Source organism: Bombina bombina, chromosome 2 (genome assembly GCF_027579735.1).
Source record: "Bombina bombina isolate aBomBom1 chromosome 2, aBomBom1.pri, whole genome shotgun sequence".
Lineage (NCBI taxonomy): Eukaryota > Metazoa > Chordata > Amphibia > Anura > Bombinatoridae > Bombina > Bombina bombina.
Genome location: NC_069500.1, coordinates 1,044,124,355 through 1,044,149,322, shown reverse-complemented (window position 1 = coordinate 1,044,149,322; position 24,968 = coordinate 1,044,124,355).

Sequence of the window (24,968 nt, the reverse complement as noted above, 5' to 3'; positions counted from 1 at the left end):
CTAATTACACCTACTCTAAGCCCCCTAATAAAATAACAAAGCCCCCCAAAATAAAAAAATGCCCTACCCTATTCTAAATAACTAAAGTTCAAAGCTCTTTTACCTTACCAGCCCTGAACAGGGCCCTTTGCGGGGCATGCCCCAAGAAGTTCAGCTCTTTTGCCTGTAAAAAAAAAAACATACAATACCCAAGCCCCCCAACATTACAACCCACCACCCACATACCCCTAATCTAACCCAAACCCCCCTTAAATAAACCTAACACTAAGCCCCTGAAGATCTTCCTACCTTGTCTTCACCTCACCGGGTTCAACGATCTGTCCAGTAGAGCTCCTCCGATGTCCTGATCCAAGCCCAAGCGGGGGGCTGAAGAGGTCCATGATCCGGCTGAAGTCTTCATCCAAGCGGGAGCTGAAGAGGTCCATGATCCGGATGAAGTCTTCATCCAAGCGGGAGCTGAAGAGGTCCATGATCCGGATGAAGTCTTCTATCAACGGCATCTTCAATCTTCTTTCTTCCGGATCCATCTTGCAGACCTCCGACGCGGAACATCCTGCTGGCCCGACGGACTAACAACGAATGACGGTTCCTTTAAGGGACGTCATCCAAGATGGCGTCCCTCGAATTCCGATTGGCTGATAGGATTCTATCAGCCAATCGGAATTAAAGTAGGAATATTCTGATTGGCTGATGGAATCAGCCAATCAGAATCAAGTTCAATCCGATTGGCTGATCCAATCAGCCAATCAGATTGAGCTTGCATTCTATTGGCTGATCGGAACAGGGCTGATCGGAAGAGTTAATTTATTTCGTTAGATTTAAATTATATTTAATTTAGGAAGGTGTTAGTGTTAGGGTTAGACTTAGCTTTAGGGGTTAATACATTTATTAGAATAGCGGTGAGCTCCGGTCGGCAGATTAAGGGTTAATAATTGAAGTTAGGTGTCGGCGATGTTAGGGAGGGCAGATTAGGGGTTAATACTATTTATTATAGGGTTAGTGAGGCGGATTAGGGGTTAATAACTTTATTATAGTAGCGCTCAGGTCCGGTCGGCAGATTAGGGGTTAATAAGTGTAGGCAGGTGGAGGCGACGTTGAGGGGGCAGATTAGGGGTTAATAAATATAATATAGGGGTCGGCGGTGTTAGGGGCAGCAGATTAGGGGTACATAAGGATAACGTAGGTGGCGGCGCTTTGCGGTCGGCAGATTAGGGGTTAATAAGTGTAGGTAGGTGGAGGCGACGTTGTGGGGGGCAGGTTAGGGGTTAATAAATAAAATACAGGGGTCGGCGGTGTTAGGGGCAGCAGATTAGGGGTACATAAGGATAACGTAGGTGGCGGTCGGCAGATTAGGGGTTAAAAAAAATTATTCGAGTGTCGGCGATGTGGGGGGACCTCGGTTTAGGGGTGCATAGGTAGTTTATGGGTGTTAGTGTACTTTAGAGCACAGTAGTTAAGAGCTTTATAAACCGGCGTTAGCCCAGAAAGCTCTTAACTACTGACTTTTTTCATGCGGCTGGAGTTTTGTCGTTAGATGTCTAACGCTCACTTCAGACACGACTCTAAATACTGGAGTTAGAAAGATCCCATTGAAAAGATAGGATATGCAATTTACGTAATGGGATCTGCGGTATGGAAAAGTCGCGGATGAAAAGTGAGCGTTAGACCCTATTTTGAGTGACTCCAAATACCGGCGGTAGCCTAAAACCAGCGTTAGGAGCCTCTAACGCTGGTTTTCACGGCTAACGCCAAACTCCAAATCTAGGTCTGAGACCTTCCAAGAGTTCAGAATTTAATTGTATTGGTTTCCCTTTAATTCAAGGTTTACCTTTAAGACTTCTGAAGTCTTCCACTTTTAACAAATTATTTTGTCTACAATCAGCTCAACAGCTAATTCTTGCGCCCCCTATACAAAATCATTCAATTATATAGTGTCAATGTTTTATATTTGAGTTAAAGCAAATGCATATTTCAGAGCAGTCATGATTTTTTCTTCTCCTTTTTATCTTCCCCCTCCTCTCCTATAATGTAGTTGGACAGATATAATGTAGAGCCTTTAAACCTGACACAATTAAAAAATAAGGTATTATAGAGCCTTTCAGCACTACATTCCTCTGCAACCTAGAGCAAAGGGTGATTTACCCTGTTATAAACTCTGGTCTGGAGAGTCCTAAATAATACAGGGAGTGCAGAATTATTAGGCAAGTTGTATTTTTGAGGATTAATTTTATTATTGAACAACAACCATGTTCTCAATGAACCCAAAAAACTCATTAATATCAAAGCTGAATAGTTTTGGAAGTAGTTTTTAGTTGGTTTTTAGTTATAGCTATTTTAGGGGGATATCTGTGTGTGCAGGTGACTATTACTGTGCATAATTATTAGGCAACTTAACAAAAAACAAATATATACCCATTTCAATTATTTATTTTTACCAGTGAAACCAATATAACATCTCAACATTCACAAATATACATTTCTGACATTCAAAAACAAAACAAAAACAAATCAGTGACCAATATAGCCACCTTTCTTTGCAAGCCTGCCATTTATGGATTCTGTCAGTGTTTTGATCTGTTCACCATCAACATTGCGTGAAGCAGCAACCACAGCCTCCCAGACACTGTTCAGAGAGGTGTACTGTTTTCCCTCCTTGTAAATCTCACATTTGATGATGGACCACAGGTTCTCAATGGGGTTCAGATCAGGTGAACAAGGAGGCCATGTCATTAGATTTTCTTCTTTTATACCCTTTCTTGCCAGCCACGCTGTGGAGTACTTGGACGCGTGTGATGGAGCATAGTCCTGCATGAAAATCATGTTTTTCTTGAAGGATGCAGACTTCTTCCTGTACCACTGCTTGAAGAAGGTGTCTTCCAGAAACTGGCAGTAGGACTGGGAGTTGAGCTTGACTCCATCCTCAACCCGAAAAGGCCCCACAAGCTCATCTTTGATGATACCAGCCCAAACCAGTACTCCACCTCCACCTTGCTGGCGTCTGAGTCGGACTGGAGCTCTCTGCCCTTTACCAATCCAGCCACGGGCCCATCCATCTGGCCCATCAAGACTCACTCTCATTTCATCAGTCCTTAAAACCTTAGAAAAATCAGTCTTGAGATATTTCTTGGCCCAGTGTTGACGTTTCAGCTTGTGTGTCTTGTTCAGTGGTGGTCGTCTTTCAGCCTTTCTTACCTTGGCCATGTCTCTGAGTATTGCACACCTTGTGCTTTTGGGCACTCCAGTGATGTTGCAGCTCTGAAATATGGCCAAACTGGTGGCAAGTGGCATCTTGGCAGCTGCACGCTTGACTTTTCTCAGTTCATGGGCAGTTATTTTGCACCTTGTTTTTTCCACACGCTTCTTGCGACCCTGTTGACTATTTTGAATGAAACGCTTGATTGTTCGATGATCACGCTTCAGAAGCTTTGCAATTTTAAGAGTGCTGCATCCCTCTGCAAGATATCTCACTATTTTTGACTTTTCTGAGCCTGTCAAGTCCTTCTTTTGACCCATTTTGCCAAAGGAAAGGAAGTTGCCTAATAATTATGCACACCTGATATAGGGTGTTGATGTCATTAGACCACACCCCTTCTCATTACAGAGATGCACATCACCTAATATGCTTAATTGGTAGTAGGCTTTCGAGCCTATAGAGCTTGGAGTAAGACAACATGCATAAAGAGGATGATGTGGTCAAAATACTCATTTGCCTAATAATTCTGCACTCCCTGTATATTAAACCCTTTGCTATTTCAGTACCTTTAAATGCTTGTATAAATGTGAATCCTTAAGCAGAAAGTATTTTAGTATATTATAAACAACTCTATAAGGATACCACAAAGCTGTGATTTAACATTCCAAACTTGTTAACCATAGTCTCCTAATTCCAACAAGGATATCTCCTTTATATCAGTTAACCCTACCTTCACCTAAAGTGTGACAAGGAAAAAAAAACAAAAAACTATCATGTAGGATTTTTAAGGCTGACAAGCATAAGAATTAGATAATCTGAAGCCTTTAAATACTACAAACAGATAAGCCCTCTAAGCAGAGAACAAACTAATACTTTACAAGCCCTGCTCTTAAGAGCCCAAGTATATTTATTAAGCCACTTGTTTGTACTTTGTATAAATAAACCTTTAAGCAGAGAGCATTTTAGTTTGCTGTAAACATTTCTGTGAAAAAGGCCCACAAAACTATAATGAACCTCTTATATCCTGTTAAGCAATCTAGCTTACATTCATTATGTGTTTAGCTTGGCCTCCTTATTTTGCATCTGCTTATTGTTTTTCAAGTGGTTTAAGGTAATTCTCTTAGGTTTCTATGTTTTTGTACAATAGTAAATACATTTTGTATCAATATTCAGCCCAGAAACAAAAGAAAAAAAAAGAAATACATTACAGCATGTACTCAGAAAGAAAATACAGTGATTTAACTTGTGCTTGTGCTTGCTACAATTGTATCCATTCTAACGGCTAGATTTGGAGTTTGGCGTTAGCCGTGAAAACCAGCGTTAGAGGCTCTTAACTCTGGTTTTAGGCTAACTCCGGTATTTGGAGTCACTCAAAAAAGGGTCTAACGCTCACTTTTCAGCCGCAACTTTTCCATACCGCAGATCCCCTTACGTCAATTGCGTATCCTATCTTTTCAATGGGATCTTTCTAACTCCGGTATTTAGAGTCGTGTCTGAAGTGAGCGTTAGAAATCTAACGACAAAACTCCAGCCGCAGAAAAAAGTCAGTAGTTAAGAGCTTTTTGGGCTAACGCCGGTTCATAAAGCTCTTAACTACTGTACTCTAAAGTACACTAACACCCATAAACTACCTATGTACCCCTAAACCGAGGCCCCCCCCACATCGCCGCCACTTGATTACATTTTTTTAACCCCTAATCTGCCGACCGCCACCTACGTTATACTTATGTACCCCTAATCTGCTGCCCCTAACACCGCCGACCCCTGTATTATATTTATTAACCCCTAATCTGTCCCCACAACGTCGCCGCCAGCTACCTACAATAATTAACCCCTAATCTGCCGATCGCAAAGCGCCGCCACCTACATTATAGCTATGTACCCCTAATCTGCTGCCCCTAACACCGCCGACCCCTATATTATATTTATTAACCCCTAATCTGCCCCCCTCAATGTCGCCTCCACCTGCCTACACTTATTAACCCCTAATCTGCCGAGTGGACCGCACCGCTACTATAATAAAGTTATTAACCCCTAATCCGCCTCACTAACCCTATAATAAATAGTATTAACCCCTAATCTGCCCTCCCTAACATCGCCGACACCTAACTTCAATTATTAACCCTTAATCTGCCGACCGGAGCTCACCGCTATTCTAATAAATGTATTAACCCCTAAAGCTAAGTCTAACCCTAACACTAACACCCCCCCTAAATTAAATATAATTTTAATCTAACAAAATAAATTAACTCTTATTAAATAAATTATTCCTATTTAAAGCTAAATACTTACCTGTAAAATAAATCCTAATATAGCTACAATATAAATTATAATTACATTGTAGCTATTTTAGGATTAATATTTATTTTACAGGCAACTTTGTAATTATTTTAACCAGGTACAATAGCTATTAAATAGTTAAGAACTATTTAATAGCTACCTAGTTAAAATAATTACAAAATTACCTGTAAAATAAATCCTTACCTAAGTTACAATTAAACCTAACACTATACTATCATTAAATTAATTAAATAAAATACCTATAATTACCTACAATTAAACCTAACACTACACTATCAATACATTAATTAAATACAATATCTACAAATAACTACAATGAAATAAACTAACTAAAGTACAAAAAATAAAAAAGAACTAAGTTACAAAAAATAAAAAAATATTTACAAACATAAGAAAAATATTACAACAATTTTAAAATAATTACACCTACTCTAAGCCCCCTAATAAAATAACAAAGACCCCCAAAATAAAAAATGCCCTACCCTATTCTAAATTACTAAAGTTCAAAGCTCTTTTACCTTACCAGCCCTGAACAGGGCCCTTTGAGGGGCATGCCCCAAGAAGTTCAGCTCTTTTGCCTGCAAAAAAAAACATACAATACCCACCCCCCAACATTACAACCCACCACCCACATACCCCTAATCTAACCCAAACCCCCCTTAAATAAACCTAACACTAAGCCCCTGAAGATCATCCTACCTTGTCTTCACCTCACCAGGTATCACCGATCCGTCCTGGCTCCAAAATCTTCATCCAACCCAAGCGGGGGCTGGCAATCCATCATCCGGTGGCTGAAGAGGTCCAGAAGAGGCTCCAAAGTCTTCATCCTATCCGGGAAGAAGAGGCGATCCGGACCGGCAACCATCTTGATCCAAGCGGCATCTTCTATCTTCATCCGATGACGACGGCTCCATCCTGAAGACCTCCACCGAGGACCCATCTTCTTCTGGCGACGTCCAACTGAAGAATGACGGTTCCTTTAAGGGACGTCTTCCAAGATGGCGTCCCTCGAATTCCGATTGGCTGATAGGATTCTATCAGCCAATCGGAATTAAGGTAGGAATATTCTGATTGGCTGATGGAATCAGCCAATCAGAATCAAGTTCAATCCGATTGGCTGATCCAATCAGCCAATCAGATTGAGCTCGCATTCTATTGGCTGATCGGAACATAGAATAGAATCCTATCAGCCAATCGGAATTCGAGGGACACCATCTTGGATGACGTCCCTAAAAGGAACCGTCATTCTTCAGTTGGACGTCGCCGGAAGAAGATGGGTCCGCGGTGGAGGTCTGAGGTCTTCAGGATGGAGCCGGTCGTCATCTGATGAAGATAGAAGATGCCGCTTGGATCAAGATGGTTGCCGGTCCGGATCACCTCTTCTTCCCGGATAGGATGAAGACTTTGGAGCCTCTTCTGGACCTCTTCAGCTACCGGATGATGGATCGCCAGCCCCCGCTTGGGTTGGATGAAGATTTTGGAGCCAGGACGGATCGGTGATACCTGGTGAGGTGAAGACAAGGTAGGATGATTTGGGTTAGATTAGGGGTATGTGGGTGGTGGGTTGTAATGTTGGAGGGGGGTAATGTATGGTTTTTTTACAGGCAAAAGAGCTGAACTTCTTGGGGCATGCCCCACAAAGGGCCCTGTTCAGGGCTGGTAAGGTAAAAGAGCTTTGAACTTTAGTAATTTAGAATAGGGTAGGGCATTTTTTATTTTGGGGGTTTTTGTTATTTTATTAGGGGGCTTAGAGTAGGTGTAATTAGTTTAAAATTGTTGTAATATTTTTCTTATGTTTGTAAATATTTTTAAAATTTTTGTAACTTAGTTCTTTTTTATTTTTTGTACTTTAGTTAGTTTATTTCATTGTAGTTATTTGTAGGAATTGTATTTAATTTATTTATTGATAGTGTAGTGTTAGGTTTAATTGTAGGTAATTGTAGGTATTTTATTTAATTAATTTAATGATAGTATAGTGTTAGGTTTAATTCTAATTTAGATTAGGATTTATTTTACAGGTAATTTTGTAATTATTTTAACTAGGTAACTATTAAATAGTTCTTAACTATTTAATAGCTATTGTACATGGTTAAAATAATTACAAAGTTGCCTGTAAAATAAATATTAATCCTAAAATAGCTACAATGTAATTATAATTTATATTGTAGCTATATTAGGATTTATTTTACAGGTAAGTGTTTAGCTTTAAATAGGAATAATTTATTTAATAAGAGATAATTAATTTAGTTAGATGTAAATTATATTTAATTTAGGGGCGTGTTAGTGTTAGGGTTAGACTTAGCTTTAGGGGTTAATACATTTATTAGAATAGCGGTGAGCTCCAGTCGGCAGATTAGGGGTTAATAATTGAAGTTAGGTGTCGGCGATGTTAGGGAGGGCAGATTAGGGGTTAATACTATTTATTATAGGGTTAGTGAGGCGGATTAGGGGTTAATAACTTTATTATAGTAGCGCTCAGTTCCGCTCGGCAGATTAGGGGTTAATAAGTGTAGGCAGGTGGAGGCGACGTTGTGGGGGGCAGATTAGGAGTTAATAAATATAATATAGGGGTCAGCGATTTTAGGGCAGCAGATTAGGGGTACATAGGGATAATGTAAGTAGCGGCGGTTTACGGAGCGGCAGATTAGGGGTTAATAATAATATGCAAAGGTCAGCGATAGCGGGGGCGGCAGATTAGGGGTTAATAAGTGTAAGGTTAGGGGTGTTTAGACTCGGGGTACATGTTAGAGTGTTAGGTGCAGACGTAGGAAGTGTTTCCGCATAGCAAACAATGGGGCTGCGTTAGGAGCTGAACGCGGCTTTTTTGCAGGTGTTAGGTTTTTTTTCAGCTCAAACAGCCCCATTGTTTCCTATGGGGGAATCGTGCACGAGCACGTTTTTTAGGCTGGCCGCTTGCGTAAGCAACTCTGGTATCGAGAGTTGAAGCTGCGTTAAATATGCTCTACGCTCCTTTTTTGGAGCTTAACGCAGCCTTTATGTGGACTCTCAATACCAGAGTTATTTTTATGGTGCGGCCAGAAAAAAGCCGGCTTTAGCTTTTCGGGTCGTTACCGACAAAACTCCAAATCTAGCCGTAAGTTAGTGAGTGTCTCTTTTTATCTTTTTCTTTCCTCTCTGCTTTTCCTAGAATTGTCCATTTAAAGATTAGTAATACTGGTGAAACTTTCAACAATAATTAGTTTTTCACCCCTAGGTCTTTCCAAGGTGTTGGGTTTGTGGTGAATTAGCAGGGTGCCAGCGTTTTTTCTACAATATGTAGACAGACAGATATACTCTTTATGCAGTTTTATGGGCCCACTTCCAAAGAAGTCTCCAAGCCGGTCAACACCAATCTGTTAGCCCTGTGTTTTTTTGCTGCAAACCACCTTAAATAGTTTTTGTTATTACAAAAGTACATATGTGGGTAGCGGTGCTCTGCAGCTTGACTTACCCCCTCTTACGTCGTCTAGCTGCCCACCGTGTTCTTCGCCGACATCCAGGATCCCGTGGAGTGGTTCAATCCCTGAGGTGGCCACCCTCAATTCCTCCTGTCTCACGATCCGATGAAAGACTCAAACTTCGTCTCCCCTCACGCAGCACCGGTGGGAGGGGAGAGAGAGAAGCACTGTGCAGGAGCGCAAGGAGCAGATTCCTACAGCCGGTTTCCAGAGCAGAGCCAAACCCGTCTTCCTCCCACGCAGCACCGGTGGGGGAGGGATGAGGCGGGTGCTCGTCAGCAGGGTAATTCTAGCAGTAGGGAAGAGTCATGGGAGGCTCACCTTACAGGGTTGGAAGAGAGGACAAAAAATACTGTACTCTTCAGGCTTAAGGTTAGCTGCACTGGGGCGGCGGGCAGCGACGACAAGGAGAGGAGGAATACTTAGTTTAGCAGGTTGGGCACTGCTGGAAAGCAAAAGTGGATGAAAAGAGAATGAGATGACTTGAGGCAGAGGTACCGCTTGTTTGTACCGCACCTGTATACACAGGTAAAAAAATTTAGACCGCAAGAAGTGAGTTCGAGTAGCGGTGTTATGCATAGACCAGAGGGGTGACAGTCCCCTGGACAGGGTTCCAGAATGGTCTTACTAATTGCCCTGAGAGAAGCAGCCCCAGAACTTGGAGCAGGGCATGAAAGTTTCACGGCCAGCAACTGTAGGGCTGGAGCTGTGAGCTCAGGATTGCTTGCCTTGCTCCTCCTCTACCAGAACCTCCATGATACTCTATCTTTAATCTCCCCTGAATCTAGCAGCAGATAAATGGAGAAGGATATTGATTTTATGTATTTTTAATCGGTTAAATGGAAAAAATATATATATTACACGAGAATAACTAAAAATATGTCAATTTTTACACCATTTGAGCTTACCTAACAACCATCCCTCTGGCATCTCTCCATTCTCGAACTTATACAAACCAGTCTGCCTTAAGATGTAAAAATCCTGACAGAAGCCAAGGTAATTGGATCTACACTTATAATTCTCATTTTTGGGTAACACACCATCTGTACATTCTCAGAAAGCAGAGGAGGCTCCTCCATATGTGCACTGTCGCACGTGAACCCCCAGGGGGCAGAGGAGGGGGGGAAATGAGCAGAAAAAAATGAGAAAAAAAAATTATGAAAAATTGTAATTTTATTTTTTATTTATATTATTTAATATTATATTTATTACTGCTGCTGCTTTACTGGCACTTAGCTATAGTATAGCCTACCCTATCTATATCATCACTCAGACCCACTCAGTTCAGTAAACAGAACAGACACAACTTAAGTATTATTTATTATCAGGCTCAGGCAGGAGGCAGGAGCTAGGACCGGGTGGACTACTCAGTGTGTGCTGACGTCCGTGACGTCACACCACACACCACCATGGCACTTGTCGCACTGCCTCCTGCTGCCTGAGGCTGACTGAGAGAGGCTGATTGACAGTCAGGGCAGGCTCCAGTCTCCACCCCCCCACTCGCACGTGCGGTAAAGGAGCTCTATATGCCTGCACAGTGATCACAATGTATTCACTGTGCAGGTGTAGCTCCTCCCCAGCCTCATGCCTATAGAGGCATAATCGCACAGGCTGAACTGTGCGGTCATTTCAGCCTGTGCTCTGTCTCCTCCCCCAGCCTATTGATCCAGACTCTGAGTCTCTGTGATAGGCTCTGGCTCAGTTCAGTAAACAGAACAGACACAACTTAAGTATTATTTATTATCAGGCTCAGGCAGGAGGCAGGAGCTAGGACCGGGTGGATTACTCAGTGTGTGCTGACGTCCGTGACGTCACACCACACACCACCACGGCGCTCGTTGCACTGCCTGCTGCTGCCTGAGGCTAACTGAAAGAGGCTGATTGACAGTCAGGGTAGGCTCCAGTCTCCACCCTCCACTCGCACGTGCGGTAAAGGAGCTCTATATGCCTGCACAGTGATCACAATGTATTCACTGTGCAGGCGTAGCTCCTCCCCAGCCTCATGCCTATAGAGGCATAATCGCACAGGCTGAACTGTGCGGTCATTTCAGCCTGTGCTCTGTATCCTTCCCCAGCCTATTGATCCGGACTCTGAGTCTCTGTGATAGGCTCTGGCTCACACGCGATGGCCCCCACGAGGCTCCTCCCAGCTCAACGGCGCAAAAATCTTTGTGGAGATAGCCGTTGAGCTGAGAGGAGTGTTTTGCATAAGAGCTCTGTCTCACTGTGCAAAAATTGTTTAAAATTAACAAAATAAAAAAAATTTTGCTGCCTGCTGGCAGCCATCAACATCAACAACAGTCAATTTTTGCTTTTGCTGCTGCTGTCAGTGTCTGCTAAGCTGCAGTGTGCAAATAGCCAGGAGGCTAATAGACATATAGTTAGAAGTTAGCCAATATAATTATTAATTACATTAGGCTTAGGCTAGCATAGCTTAGCAAATTAGTTTAGAACTGCTACTAGATTCACAGTCAGTCGCTAGTCTAGTAGTATTCTGAATTTCTAGTATTATTCTATATAAAACTTGAAGATAGTTAATTAATTTATACTAGTAATATATTATATTAGTTCAGTAAGTTTGTGGGCAGATATTTTAATGATTTTTGCTGCAGGCCTGCAGTTTTTTATATAGAGAAACTGAGGGAGTTGAGTCTTGAACTACTAGTGTTTAAAAAAAAAAACAACTTTTTTTTTTCAACTTGTAATTTAAACAACAGATACGGAGGGGTAGTTATCAATGCGTCTACTTTCCCTGCCTTCGCCGGTTCAATATGCCCGCCTAAGCTCGCCTACCATCACCGCAGACCTGTTCCGATCAGCCAATAGAATGTGAGCTCAATCTGATTGGCTGATTGGATCTGCCAATCGGATTGAACTTCAATCTAATTGGCTGATTCAATCAGCCAATCAGATTTTTCTTACCTTAATTCCGATTGGCTGATAGAATCCTATCAGCCAATCAGAATTGAAGGGACGCCATCTTGGATGACGTCCCTTAAAGGAGCCTTCATTCGTCGTTAGTCCATCAGGGAAGAAGGATGTTCCGCATTGGCGGGATGAAGATGGATCCTGAAGAAAGAAGATTGAAGACTCCGCTTGGAAGATGACATTGCCCGGATGGAAGACTTCTTCAGCGCCGCTTGGAAGATGACATCGCCCGGATGGAAGACTTCTTCAGTGCCGCCTGGATGATGACTTTATCGGATGGAAGACTTCTTCAGCGCCCCTTGGATGATGACTTCTGCCGCTCCGGATCTCCTCTTCGGTTCCATCGGTGGTTGGCTGGCTGAAGACAACTCAAGGTAGGATGATCTTCAGGGGGGTAGTGTAAGGTTTATTTAAGGGGGGTTTGGGTGTGATTAGGGGTATGTGGGTGGTGGGTTTTAATGTTGGGGGGGTTGTATTTTTCTTTTACAGGCAAAAGAGCTGAATTCTTTGGGGCATGCCCCGCAAAAGGTCCTTTTAAGGGCTGGTAAGGTAAAAGAGCTTTGAACTTTTTTAATTTAGAATAGGGTAGGGCATTTTTTTATTTTGGGGGGCTTTGTTATTTTATTAGGGGGCTTAGATTAGGTGTAATTAGCTTACAATTGTTGTAATATTTTTTAAATGTTTGTAACTTATTTTTTTTATTTTTTGTAACTTAGCTTTTTTTATTTTATGTACTTTAGTTAGTTTATGTAATTGTATTTAATTGTAGTTATTTGTAGTTAATTTTTTTATTTTATTTTTTATTTTAAATTTTTATTATTTTTACTGAGAACCAAAATTACATACAGTCAATTCACAAGGGAGAGAATTATTTTCCACACACACAAAAAAAAAAAAAAACGTCACAGTAGTTACATAGATTTGACATATGACATCCAAGAATAATATTGAGTGATAAACATCTAAGCATACTGTAGACAATATGTATATATCTAAGTATTTGCTGGGAGATATCCTCAAGTGCAGTAAAGGTCTCAAATAATGGAACATAAATTTTGTAATAATAGTTAAGATTTTTTAAGTGACAAATATAACCACACCTCTCAGATATCAAGGTGGTTTCTAGGTCATCATTATCTGTTCAAGAGTGCTGTGTAGAAGGGGAAGGCCAAAGAGAAGAGGACAGAGGAGTCATATCAAGGGGGGGCAGGAAAGTCCAGGGTAGAAGGAGAGGTAGAGGGAGCAGAGAAGATAGAGTAGTAGTAGCAAAGAAATTATGGGGGATCAGGGGGGGGGGGGGAGAAGAGAAAAAAAAAAGAGGAATAAGGAGGGGTCAACTAAATCGACCCATGCACAATATCCCCATGCCCAATTGCCTGGGGGAGAGAGCAGCAGCATGTGTCCGAAGCTACTGGATCTGGATCCAGTCTTCCCATATTGTCCAGTAGTCCTCCATTCGTTCGAGCAACCCATATGCAAATTTCTCCATGTTGGCCAGGTATTGAATCACATCGCAAGCGTCCACGATTGTGGGTGGAGCGATCTGTTTCCATGATCTGGCAATATAGAGCTTAGTAGCCGCCAGAACATAGATCACCAATTGCTTACTGCATTTAGGAAGAGCTTTATCAAGAATATGGAAGAGAGCTAAGCCCAGAGTCAGCTGCAAAGTCAGATTCATAGAGTGTAGCAGCGTTTCAACATCTCTTCAGAGATTTCGGATTTTCGGGCACGTCCACCAAACATGGGAATTAGAGCCCTCCTCGCCACACAATCTCCAGCATCCTGGGGAAACACTGGCAAACATTTTTGACAGTTTGGTAGGCACTCTGTACCATTGTAGTATGAGTTTCATATAGCTTTCAAAAATCGTTATGCAATGAATCATTTTTTTTGTCAGCTGAATTGCATCCCTCAGCTCTGCGTCTGATATATTTAAGGCTAGCTCTCTGCACCACATTTTTATTTGGCCTGGAAGGCCTATCGAGTGGTCCTGTAGCATGGCTTTATAATGAAATGTGAGAGGCTTCACCGTCCCCATCTCTTGCAGCCATCTCTCTTCCCACTTGGAATGAGGTCTTAAAGCTTGAGCCCCGAACCTCCAGGATTGCAGCAAGCTGAGTATCCTGCAGCAAGTATAGCCATATAGGAGAACCTCGCAGTAAGTCAAGTATTTGGTGGACCGTCATAAGCCTACCTTCAGAGAATAGGTGTTCCACCACATCAATATTATGTTGTATCCAGAATTCTATGTGGATATTTGGAAAGTCCCACAAGAGACCCCTCATTTGGTGAATCGGTGAGGGGTGTGGGGCAATCTCTGTGTGATGTCAGAGCTCATGCCACATTTTAATATTTTGCTGCACTACGGGGTTAGTAACTCTGTCGACTAGTTGTTTGTGTCTGTGAACCCACAAGGCGCTTGGAAGATCCAAGCCCTCAGGCAAGTATTGTTCCTCAAGTCTAAACCATTTTGGTTTCTCTCTAGCAGGGCCCCAGGCCATGATTTGCGACAGTCTAGCAGCTTCGTAGTAGAGGAATATGTTCGGAAAAGACACTCCACCTCTAGAGAACTCTCTCTGCATAATTTTATAACTAATCCGGGGGGTCTTCTTCATCCAAACATATTTGGAAAAGAGTCGGTGGATTTGCTGTAGGGTGCCATGTGGAATATTTAGCGGGATGCATCGGAACAGGTATAACACCTTAGGGAGCAGCGACATTTTCACTGTAGCTATACATCCCATTCATGAGATTTCTCTAAAATCCCAGCTGTTTATCAAAGACTGCAGCTCCGCAGTCAGAGCATCAAAATTTAGTGATAGAATGCTATCTAGGTCCGCACTTAAGTGAATCCCCAGATGCTTTATAGACGTTGTGGACCAGTGGAAATCATGCATTTCCTGTAAGTAAAGGAGCTGTTTGCTAGGCAGATTGATGCTATATGCCTCCGTTTTTGACAGGTTTATCTTGTAGTAGCTCAGGGTGCTAAATCGCTCTAGATTTTTTCTGTACAAGGGCCTACTACCAATCCCCCAATGTCAGGTGACAAGCGGATCAACTCTGCTAGGGGTTCCATAACCAGGGCGTATTTGTAGTTAATTTATTTAATTAATTTAATGATAGTGTAGTGTTAGGTTTAATTGTAACTTAGCCAAATAACAAAGTGATGAGCTGCACCAAAGTACTTCTTTAAAATTACTTTATTGTGGGTCACAAAAACTTCTCCAGGGAAGTATACTGTAATAACAACAAAGAAGGGGGCTTGGTGGTGTGTGTGGATGACACCCAAAGAGCTATTGCTGACGCGTTTCAGCCGAACTTAGGTTAGGATTTATTTTACAGGTAATTTTGTATTTCTTTTAGCTAGGTAGTTATTAAAAAGTTAATAACTATTTAATAACTATTGTACCTAGTTATAATAAATACAAAGTTACCTGTAAAATAAATATAAATCCTAAAATAGCTACAATGTAATTATTAATTACATTGTAGCTATCTTAGGGTTTATTTTACAGGTAAGTATTTAGTTTTAAATTGGAATAATTTATTTAATGATAGTGTAGTGTTAGGTGTAATTGTAAATTAGGTTAGTTTTTATTTTACAGGTAAATTTCTCTTTAATTTAGCTATGTAGCTATTAAATAGTTAATAACTATTTAATAGCTATTGTACCTAGTTAAAATAAATTGAAATTTGCCTGTAAAATAAATATAAATCCTAAGATAGCTACAATATAATTATTATTTATATTGTAGCTATATTAGGGTTTATTTTAAAGGTAAGTATTGAATTTTAAATAGGATTAATTTAGTTAATAATAGAAATATTATTTAGATTTATTTAATTAATATTTAAGTTAGGGGGTGTTAGGGTTAGAGTTAGACTTAGGTTTAGGGGTTAATAATTTTATTACAGTGGCGGCGATGTAGGGGGGGCAGGATAGAGGTTAATAAATGTATTATAGGTGTAGGGGGGCAGACTAGGGGTTAATAAGTTTAATATAGGTTGCGGCGGGTTCCGGGAGCGGCGGTTTAGGGGTTAAACTATTTATTTAGTTGCGGCGAGGTCCGGGATCGGCAGGATAGGGGTTAATAACTTTATTATAGAGGGCGGCGGTATAGGGGGGGCAGGATAGGGGTTAATAGGTATCATGTAGGTGGCGGCGGGGTCTGGGATCGGCGGTTTAGGGGTTAATACATATATTATAGTTGCGGCGGGTCAGGGAGTGGCGGTTTAGGGGTTAATACATATATTATAGTTGCGGCGGGGTCAGGGAGCGGCGGTTTAGGGGTTAACATGTTTATTATAGTGGCGGTGGGCTCCGGGAGCGGCAGTTTAGGGGTTAACATATTTATTATATTTATTATTGTGGCGGTGGGCTCCGGGAGCGGCGGTTTAGGGGGTAATACATTTATTTAGTTGCGGCGGTGTAGGGGGGGCAGATTAGGGGTGTTTAGACTCGGGGTACATGTTAGGGTGTTAGGTGTAGACAGCTGCCATAGGAATCAATGGGATGTCGGGCAGCAGCGAACATGTACTTTCGCTATGGTCAGACTCCCATTGATTCCTATGGGATCCGCCGCCTCCAGGGCTTGAAAACTAGGTACGCTGGGCCGGTAAAGTGCCGAGCGTACCTGCTACTTTTTTGATAACTAGCAAAAGTAGTCAGATTGTGCCGCACTTGTGTGCGGAACATCTGGAGTGACGTAAGAATCGATCTGTCAGACTGAGTCCGGCGGATCGAAGCTTACGTCACAAAATTCTACTTTTGCCGGTCTCTAGCCTTTGATAACTAAGGCGAATCAGCCTCGCCACAAATACGCTGCGGAATTCCAGCGTATTTGAGGTTGATGGCTTGATAACTACCCCCAACAGTCTGAGATTGCTTTTTATATAGAGTAACTTGAGTCTAAGTTGAACTTGAATTAGTGTTAAAAAAAAAACATTTTTATTTTTCTACTTGTAATATAAACAACAGATACAGTCTGAGTCTGAGATTGCTTTTTATATAGAGTAACTTGAGTTGAGTCTTGTACTTGAACTAGTGTTTAAAAAAAAAACATTTTTATTTTTCTACTTGTAATTTAAACAACAGATACAGTCTGAGTCTGAGATTGCTTTTTATATAGAGTAACTTGAGTTGAGTCTTGAACTTGAACTAGTGTTAAAAAAAAAAATCATTTTTATTTTTCTACTTGTAATTTAAACAACGGACACAGTCTGAGTCTGAGATTAGCAAGTTTAGGAGTATACTGGACTTTTAGGGAGTTCTTTAACAATTTAGTTCAACTTCTAGTTGATATTTTCTAATAGCTGCAGAGCAGCAGAGCTACCTACCTACAAGTTATATATTAGATAACAACCGACAAACTATTAAACTATTACTTTAAGTTGAGTTGTATATTTTCTAACAGCTGCAGAGCTACCTACCTACAAGTTATATATTAGATAACAACCACCAAACTATTAAACTATTACTTCAAGTTGAGTTGTATATTTTCTAACAGCTGCAGAGCTACCTACCTGCTACCTACAAGTTATATATTAGATAACAACAGCCAAAATATTAAACTATTAGTTCAAATTTAGTTGTATATTTTCTAACAGCTGCAGAGCTACCTACCTACAAGTTATATATTAGATAACAACCCCCAAAATATTAAACTATAACTTCAAGTTGAGTTGTATATTTTCTAACAGCTGCAGAGCTACCTACCTGCTTCCTACAAGTTATATATTAGATAACAACCGCCAAAATATTAAACTATTACTTCAAGTTGAGTTGTATATTTTCTAACAGCTGCAGAGCTACCTACCTACAAGTTATATATTAGATAACAACCACCAAACTATTAAACTATTACTTCAAGTTGAGTTGTATATTTTCTAACAGCTGCAGAGCTACCTACCTGCTACCTACAAGTTATATATTAGATAACAACCGCCAAAATATTAAACTATTACTTCAAGTTGAGTTGTATATTTTCTAACAGCTGCAGAGCTACCTACCTACAAGTTATATATTAGATAACAACCACCAAACTATTAAACTATTACTTCAAGTTGAGTTGTATATTTTCTAACAGCTGCAGAGCTACCTACCTGCTATCTACAAGTTATATATTAGATAACAACCGCCAAAATATTAAACTATTAATTCAAATTGAGTTGTATATTTTCTAACAGCTGCAGAGCTACCTACCTACAAGTTATATATTAGATAACAACCGCCAAAATATTAAACTATAACTTCAAGTTGAGTTGTATATTTTCTAACAGCTGCAGAGCTACCTACCTGCTACCTACAAGTTATATATTACATAACAACCGCCAAAATATTAAACTATTACTTCAAGTTGAGTTGTATATTTTCTAACAGCTGTAGAGCTACCTACCTGCTACCTACAAGTTATATATTACATAACAACCTCCAAAATATTAAACTATTACTTCAAGTTGAGTTGTATATTTTCTAACAGCTGCAGAGCTACCTACCTACAAGTTATATTTATATATTAGATAACAACCGCCAAACTATTACACTATTACTTCAAGTTGAGTTGTATATTTTCTAACAGCTGCAGAGCTACCTACCTGCTGCCTACAAGTTATATATTAGATAACAACCGCCAAAATATTAAACTATAACTTCAAGTTGAGTTGTATATTTTCTAACAGCTGCAGAGCTAACTACCTGCTACCTACAAGTTATATATTACATAACAACCGGCAAAATATTAAACTATTACTTCAAGTTGAGTTGTATATTTTCTAACAGCTGCAGAGCTACCTACCTGCTACCTACAAGTTATATATTACATAACAACCGCCAAAATATTAAACTATTACTTCAAGTTGAGTTGTATATTTTCTAACAGCTGCAGAGCTACCTACCTACAAGTTATATATTAGATAACAACCGCCAAACTATTAAACTATAACTTCAAGTTGAGTTGTATATTTTCTAACAGCTGCAGAGCTACCTACCTGCTACCTACAAGTTATATATTAGATAACAACCTCCAAAATATTAAACTATTACTTCAAGTTGAGTTGTATATTTTCTAACAGCTGCAGAGCTACCTACCTGCTACCTACAAGTTATATATTACATAACAACCGCCAAAATATTAAACTATTACTTCAAGTTGAGTTGTATATTTCTAACAGCTGCAGAGCTACCTACCTGCTACCTACAAGTTATATATTAGATAACAACAGCCAAAATATTAAACTATTAGTTCAAATTTAGTTGTATATTTTCTAACAGCTGCAGAGCTACCTACCTACAAGTTATATATTAGATAACAACCCCCAAAATATTAAACTATAACTTCAAGTTGAGATGTATATTTTCTAACAGCTGCAGAGCTACCTACCTGCTTCCTACAAGTTATATATTAGATAACAACCGCCAAAATATTAAACTATTACTTCAAGTTGAGTTGTATATTTTCTAACAGCTGCAGAGCTACCTACCTACAAGTTATATATTAGATAACAACCACCAAACTATTAAACTATTACTTCAAGTTGAGTTGTATATTTTCTAACAGCTGCAGAGCTACCTACCTGCTATCTACAAGTTATATATTAGATAACAACCGCCAAAATATTAAACTATTAATTCAAATTGAGTTGTATATTTTCTAACAGCTGCAGAGCTACCTACCTACAAGTTATATATTAGATAACAACCGCCAAAATATTAAACTATAACTTCAAGTTGAGTTGTATATTTTCTAACAGCTGTAGAGCTACCTACCTGCTACCTACAAGTTATATATTACATAACAACCTCCAAAATATTAAACTATTACTTCAAGTTGAGTTGTATATTTTCTAACAGCTGCAGAGCTACCTACCTACAAGTTATATTTATATATTAGATAACAACCGCCAAACTATTACACTATTACTTCAAGTTGAGTTGTATATTTTCTAACAGCTGCAGAGCTACCTACCTGCTGCCTACAAGTTATATATTAGATAACAACTGCCAAAATATTAAACTATAACTTCAAGTTGAGTTGTATATTTTCTAACAGCTGCAGAGCTAACTACCTGCTACCTACAAGTTATATATTACATAACAACCGCCAAAATATTAAACTATTACTTCAAGTTGAGTTGTATATTTTCTAACAGCTGCAGAGCTACCTACCTGCTACCTACAAGTTATATATTACATAACAACCGCCAAAATATCAAACTATTACTTCAAGTTGAGTTGTATATTTTCTAACAGCTGCAGAGCTACCTACCTACAAGTTATATATTAGATAACAACCGCCAAACTATTAAACTATTACATCAAGTTGAGTTGTATATTTTCTAACAGCTGCAGAGCTACCTACCTGCTACCTACAAGTTATATATTAAATAACAACCGCCAAAATATTAAACTATTACTTCAAGTTGAGTTGTATATTTCTAACAGCTGCAGAGCTACCTACCTGCTACCTACAAGTTATATATTACATAACAACCGCCAAAATATTAAACTATTACTTCAAGTTGAGTTGTATATTTTCTAACAGCTGCAGAGCTACCTACCTGCTACCTACAAGTTATATATTACATAACAACCGCCAAAATATTAAACTATTACTTCAAGTTGAGTTGTATATTTTCTAACAGCTGTAGAGCTACCTACCTAACCTACAAGTTATATATTAGATGAGAGCAAAGGACTGTTCTTTTTGTGTAAACTATCAGTTAAGATGGCACTTAGTAAAATTAGTGTGTATGAGCTAAAGCAATTACATTTTTCAACGTTGCCCATTGAAAGAAAAATTGAAATTAAAATGCTCAGGCCAACACCTATACTTAACCTTACCCAGGTGATAAAATGTAAAACTAGAGATTACAAAAGAGAATTCAAACCCGAGGTATATGATAAATATCTATGGATTTGTGGTTGTGAATTATCTAACAGGCTCTTTTGTTTTTATTGTCTCCTTGCAAAACAAATTGGGGATTCAAGCTGGGTGAGTTATGGTGTCGCCGATTTATCACATTTAAGTCAAAAAACAAATAAACATAATTGCTCCCAATCACATTTAAACTCCACATTAGAGTTTAATTTGCTAGGAAGGATTGATATTCGTCAACAACTTGACAGTGCATATCGTTTGAATATTAAAAAACATAGGCCTAGATTTAGAGTTTGGCGGTAGCCGTGAAAACCAGCATTAGAGGCTCCTAACGCTGGTTTTAGGCTACTGCCGGTATTTGGAGTCAGTCAGGAAAGGGTCTAACACTCACTTTTCAGCCGCGACTTTTCCATACCGCAGATCCCCTTACGTCATTTGCGTATCCTATCTTTTCAATGGGATCTTTCTAACTCCGGTATTTAGAGTTGTGGCTGAAGTGAGCGTTAGAAATCTAACGACAAAACTCCAGCCGCAGAAAAAAGTCAGTAGTTAAGAGCTTTCTGGGCTAACGCCGGTTTATAAACCTCTTAACTACTGTGCTCTAAAGTACACTAACACCCATAAACTACCTATGTACCCCTAAACCGAGGTCCCCCCACATCGCCGCCACTCGATTCAATTTTTTAACCCCTAATCTGCCGACCGCCACCTACGTTATCCTTATGTACCCCTAATCTGCTGCCCCTAACACAGCCGACCCCTGTATTATATTTATTAACCCCTAACCTGCCCCCCACAACGTCGCCTCCACCTGCCTACACTTATTAACCCCTAATCTGCTGAGCGGACCGCACCGCTATTATAAAAAAGTTATTAACCCCTAATCCGCCTCACTAACCCTATAATAAATAGTATTAACCCCTAATCTGCCCTCCCTAACTTCAAACATTAACCCCTAATCTGCCGACTGGAGCTCACCGCTATTCTAATAAATGTATTAACCCCTAAAGCTAAGTCTAACCCTAACACTAACACCCCCCTAAGTTAAATATAATTTAAATCTAACAAAATTAATTAACTCTTATTAAATAAATTATTCCTATTTAAAGCTAAATACTTACCTGTAAAATAAATCCTAATATAGCTACAATATAAATTATATTTATATTATAGCTATTTTAGGATTTATATTTATTTTACAGGTAACTTTGTATTTATTTTAACCAGGTACAATAGCTATTAAATAGTTAAGAACTATTTAATAGCTAAAATAGTTAAAATAATTACAAAATTACCTGTAAAATAAATCCTAACCTAAGTTACAATTAAACCTAACACTACACTATCAATAAATTAATTAAATAAAATACCTACAATTACCTACAATTAAACCTAACACTACACTATCAATAAATTAATTAAATACAATATCTACAAATAAATACAATGAAATAAACTAACTAAAGTACAAAAAATAAAAAAGAACTAAGTTACAAAAAAAAATATATTTACAAACATCAGAAAAATATTACAACAATTTTAAACTAATTACACCTACTCTAAGCCCCCTAATAAAATAACAAAGCCCCCCAAAATAAAAAAATGCCCTACCCTATTCTAAATTACTAAAGTTCAAAGCTCTTTTACCTTACCAGCCCTGAACAGGGCCCTTTGCGGGGCATGCCCCAAAGAATTCAGCTCTTTTGCCTGTAAAAAAAACACATACAATACCCCCCCCCAACATTACAACCCACCACCCACATACCCCTAACCCAAACCCCCCTTAAATAAACCTAACACTAAGCCCCTGAAGATCTTCCTACCTTATCTTCACCATACCAGGTTCACCGATCGATACAGAAGAGCTCCTCTGATGTCTTGATCCAAGCCCAAGCGGGGGGCTGAAGATGTCCATGATCCGGTGAAGTCTTCATCCAAGCGGGAGCTGAAGAGGTCCATGATCCGGCTGAAGTCTTCTATCATTGGCATCTTCAATCTTCTTTCTTCCGGATCCATCTTGCAGACCTCCGACGCGGAACATCCTGCTGGCTCGACGGACTACCGACGAATGAAGGCTCCTTTAAGGGACGTCATCCAAGATGGCATCCCTCGAATTCTGATTGGCTGATAGGATTTAATCAGCCAATCGGAATTAAGGTAGGAATATTCTGATTGGCTGATGGAATCAGCCAATCAGAATCAAGTTCAATCCGATTGGCCATCCGATCAGCCAATCAGATTGAGCTCGCATTCTATTGGCTGATTGGAACAGCCAATAGAATGCGAGCTCAATCTGATTGGCTGATCGGATCAACCAATCGGATTGAACTTGATTCTGATTGGCTGATCCTATCAGCCAAGCGGAATTCGAGGGACGCCATCTTGGATGACGTCCCTTAAAGGAGCCTTCATTCGTCGGTAGTCCGTCGGGCCAGCAGGATGTTCCGCGTCAGAGGTCTGCAAGATGGATCCGGAAGAAAGAAGATTGAAGATGCCGTTGATAGAAGACTTCAGCCGGATCATGGACCTCTTCAGCTCCCGCTTGGATGAAGACTTCAGCAGGATCATGGACATCTTCAGCCCCTCGTTTGGGCTTGGATCAAGACATCGAAGGAGCTCTTCTGGATTGATCGGTGAACCTGGTATGGTGAAGATAAGGTAGGAAGATCTTCAGGGGCTTAGTGTTAGGTTTATTTAAGGGGGGTTTGGGTTAGATTAGGGGTATGTGGGTGGTGGGTTGTAATGTTGGGGGGGGGTATTGTATGTGTTTTTTTTACAGGCAAAAGAGCTGAATTCTTTGGGGCATGCCCTGCAAAGGGCCCTGTTCAGGGCTGGTAAGGTAAAAGAGCTTTGAACTTTAGTAATTTAGAATAGGGTAGGGCATTTTTTTATTTGGGGGGCTTTGTTATTTTATTAGGGGGCTTAGAGTAGGTGTAATTAGTTTAAAATTGTTGTAATATTTTTCTGATGTTTGTAAATATTTTTTTTTTTGTAACTTAGTTCTTTTTTATTTTTTGTACTTTAGTTAGTTTATTTCATTGTATTTATTTGTAGATATTGTATTTAATTAATTTATTGAAAGTGTAGTGTTAGGTTTAATTGTAGGTAATTGTAGGTATTTTATTTAATTAATTTATTGATAGTGTAGTGTTAGGTTTAATTGTAACTTAGGTTAGGATTTATTTTACAGGTAATTTTGTAATTATTTTAACTATTTTAGCTATTAAATAGTTCTTAACTATTTAATAGATATTGTACATGGTTAAAATAAATACAAAGTTACCTGTAAAATAAATATAAATCCTAAAATAGCTATAATATAAATATAATTTATATTGTAGCTATATTAGGATTTATTTTACAGGTAAGTATTTAGCTTTAAATAGGAATAATTTATTAATTTCATTAGATTTAAATTATATTTAACTTAGGGGGGTGTTAGTGTTAGGGTTAGACTTAGCTTTAGAGGTTAATACATTTATTAGAATAGCGGTGAGCTCCAGTCGGCAGATTAGGGGTTAATGTTTGAAGTTAGGTGTCGGCAATGTTAGGGAGGGCAGATTAGGGGTTAATACTATTTATTATAGGGTTAATTAGGCGGATTAGGGGTTAATAACTTTATTATAATAGCGGTGCGGTCCGCTCGGCAGATTAGGGGTTAATAAGTGTAGGCAGGTGGAGGCAACGTTGTGGGGAGCAGATTAGGGGTTAATAAATATAATATAGGGGTCGGCGGTGTTAGGGGCAGCAGATTAGGGGTACATAGGGATAATGTAAGCAGCGGCGGTTTATGGAGCGGCAGATTAGGGGTTAATAATAATATGCAGGGGTCAGCGATAGCGGGGGCAGCAGAATAGGGGTTAATAAGTGTAAGGTTAGGGTTGTTTAGACTCGGGGTACATGTTAGAGTGTTAAGTGCAGACGTAGGAAGTGTTTCCCCATAGGAAACAATGGGGCTGCGTTAGGAGCTGAACGCAGCTTTTTTGCAGGTGTTAGGTTTTTTTCAGCTCAAACAGCCCCATTGTTTTCTATGGGGTTATCGTGCACGAGCACGTTTTTGAAGCTGGCCGCGTCCGTAAGCAACTCTGGTATCGAGAGTTGCAGTGGCGTTAAATATGCCTGTACGCTCCCTTTTTGGAGCCTAACACAGCCATTCTGTGAACTCTCAATACCAGAGTTATTTAAAAGGTGCGGCCAGAAAAAAGCCAG